Raw genomic sequence first — 3,488 nt, 5'->3', positions numbered from 1 at the left:
CTCCTCAGAGATGACCCATTTACTCTGATCAGATCCATGTCTGAAAGGAAAATATTATAGATACTGGAAATATGAAGTAAAACTGTAAATATTGGAAATATTCAATCGTCTAGCAATCTTCTGTGGAGAGAGAAACAAACATGCGCTGGGAGAAGAGGTTCTGTAATGGCAGCAATTCCAGAATTAAGTTATTCCTCATAGGTGCCTCTGAAATGTCTTCCCATTTCCTGCACTGTGGCTTCCCCTCTACCATAGTGGACAGAGCCCTTGACTGTATCTCATTGATCTCCCTCTGCACTAACCCCCTCTGCGCCCACAAAAACAAGAGTTCCCACTGTCCTTACCTTCCATCCCATCCGCCTCCTCATTCAATAGGAAGGACGTGGAGGCTTTGGAGAGGATGCAGAAGAGGTTGGTCAGGATGCTGCCTGGATCAGAGGGCATGTGCTATAAGCAGAGGCTGGACAAACTTGGGTTGTTTTCTCTGGAGCAGTGGAGGCTAGGGGGAGACCTGATAGAGGTTTATGAGATTATAAGAGGAATAGATAGAGTAGACAGTCGGTATCTTGTTCCTAGGGTTGAAATGTCTAATACTGGAGGGGATGCATTCAAGGTGAGGGGGGTAAGTTCAAGGGAGATGTGCAGGGCAAGCTTTTGCACAGAGAGTGGTGGCTGCCTGGAATGCACTGCCAGGGTTGTTGCTGGAGGCAAATAGGATAGAGGCATTTAAGAGGCTCTTAGATAGGCGCATGAATGTGCAGACAATGGAGGAATATGGACGTTGTGCAGGTAGAAGGGATGAGCTTAGTTAGGCATTTAATTACTAGTTTAATTAGTTTGGCACAACACCATGGGCCAAAAGGCCTGTTCCTGTAATATATTGTTCTATGTTCTGAGACATTTCTGCCAGCTCCAACAAGATTCCACCACCAGACACATATTTCCCTCCCCTCCCCTCTCTTTTCAGTATTTTGAAGGGATACCGGTTGCCTAATACTTCAATTCACCATCCCACCCCTACTCTGACTTTTCTGTCTATGGCACTGTAACAGTGGCCCAACAGAAGCTTGAGGAACAATACCTCATGTTCTGTCTAACACATTGTAGCCTGCTGGACTCAATAGTACTACTTCCATTTTTAGGTCACTCACTCTCTCTTTCTGTATGTATCAGATTTGGCCATTTCTTCCTGTCATTATTTTTCTTATTCTGTTTGTATAGTCTGGCCTACAATCTGACTATAAAGAATTACACAGACATAGAAGCATAGTGTACCTGCAACTATCCCCTTTAACCTATTTGGACTCACCAATCAGAGATGTTCCCTTTGTTGTAGCCATTTGTTCACCGCCTCCATGGACTCTGTCTACACTTCCCGCTGCCTCGGGAAAGCAGCCAACGTAATCAAAGACCCCTCCAACCCTGGACATTCTTTCTTCTCCTCCCTTCCATTGGGCAGAAGATACAAAAGCTTGTAAGCACGCACCTCCGGGCTCAAGGACATCTTCTATCGCACTATTATAAGACTTTTGAATGGACCTCCGTTACGATAAAGATGAACTCTTGAACTCATGATCTCACAATCTACCTTGGCATGGCCCTTGCACTTATTGTCTACCGCTGTGACCGTAACACTACATTCTGCATTCTACTATTCCTTTTCCCTTTGTACTATCTCGATGTATTTATGATTTTAAATGATCTGTATGCTTGGCATGCAAAACAAAGGTTTTGACTGTATCTCGGTACTGAAAACCTACTTGTTTTTCTCTCTTTCCCAGTACTGACCAAGGGTCTCAGACCTAAAGTATTAACTGTTTCTCTTTCCACAAATGCTACCTGATCTGCTGAATATTTCAAGCATTTTCTGCTTTTATTTAATCTTTTCAAATTTTTTTTGTATCCAGTCATTGTATTGGCATTTTAATTCCAAGCTTTCCGACCAATCAGTACGAACAAATAACATGCATTTCTACTCCAGTATTTTCAGGGATATTGCAAATGTGCAAGTTGGTGTTACTATGGAGAAGCATTGCTGCAGAAATGAAGCAATAGCAATTGAGTCATTTTAACGACATCTCCCTGTATCTGATGCTGTGAGCTGTTCAGGGCATGTACTGTTCTATTCTGACTTGTCAGTTATGCCTAGGATGCATGGTTGGAGTTAACCTCTGTGGCTGGCCTGGTGTCATACTCATTGATTTATTGTTGAAAGTGGTTTAATAATTTAGTGCAGGCAATAGGAGTGCAGTAACTATCACTTTGGGTTGCCAACAGGATGTATTGAATGTGAGACAACTTATTCTGCTGACAAAGTAGCTTTCACATATGAGATCAGTATAGGATGCCTTTTTATGATTTTTCTGACCTGGGCAATCAACGGACAAAAGTTCAGTCACAGGCCAGGAAGAATACAAAAGGCAAGACTTTACAGTCAGAGAACACTGTTGGCTCACTGCTGACCCTGGAAACTTAGCTCAGGGAGATTGTCCCAGCAGGAACCACAGGAATCTTTCCTGGTGAAGCAAACCAAGCTTGCTGCATCCCTCCACCACACCAATTCCAGGATGCAACAAGTCCTGCTCACATCACACATTTTTGAAACCTTGTTGGCAAACCTATCCCCCAACACTTTATTCAAACCAACTCCAGAACATCACATCTTCCAACAACCTACTTTGCAGGTCTACCAGTCCTATTCTGGGCATTCACTAATATCACCATTTGTCCTGCCACGAATGGATCTCACTCTCATCCTGATGTACTGTATTGTCTCCCCTCTGTGTCACCCTCTCCATTACCCTCTCTCCAGCCATTTCACAACATGTCCACTTAGCAGGATCTGCTCCAGATCAGCAGAGTCTTGGCCTGCTTGGCTAAAAGGTGAACGTAACTGATTACAAAATTCAATATTATGCAGTGCCTTCTCGTTCAATGCACCCAAAAGCAAAATATTGCAGATTTTGGAAATCCAAAATAAAATAGAAAATTCTGGAAACATTCTTTCAGGATCTGCGAAAAGAAACAATCTTAATTTCAGACTGAAGTGGGCAGAAAATGTTGGATGGAATTTGATCCAGACGAATGTGAGGTTTTGCACTTTGGTAGGTCAAATGTAAGAGGAAAGTATACAGTAAATGGCAGGAGCCTTGGGTGCGTTGATGTCCAGAGGGATCTTGGGGTGCAAGTCCATAACTCCCTGAAAGTGCTAACACAAGTAGATAGGGTGGTAAAGAATGTCTATGGCATGCTTGTCTTCATAGATCGGCGTGTTGATATAAGAGTCAGGAAGTCATGTTGCATCTGTATAAAACTTTGGTTAGACCACATTTGCAGTACTGTGTGGAGTTCTGGTTGCTCTTTTCAAGGATGTGGAGGCTTTGGAGACGGTGCAGAATGGGTTTACCGTTGGAGGCTGAAGTGTATAGAATAATGAAAGGCATAGACAAAGTGGAGAGTCAGAGTCTTTTTCCCCAGGATGAAAATGT

The sequence above is a fragment of the Pristis pectinata genome, chromosome 5 (assembly GCF_009764475.1).
Source record: "Pristis pectinata isolate sPriPec2 chromosome 5, sPriPec2.1.pri, whole genome shotgun sequence".
Taxonomy (NCBI): domain Eukaryota; kingdom Metazoa; phylum Chordata; class Chondrichthyes; order Rhinopristiformes; family Pristidae; genus Pristis; species Pristis pectinata.
The sequence above is the reverse complement of the archived record's forward strand: the minus strand, read 5'-3'. Positions refer to the sequence as shown.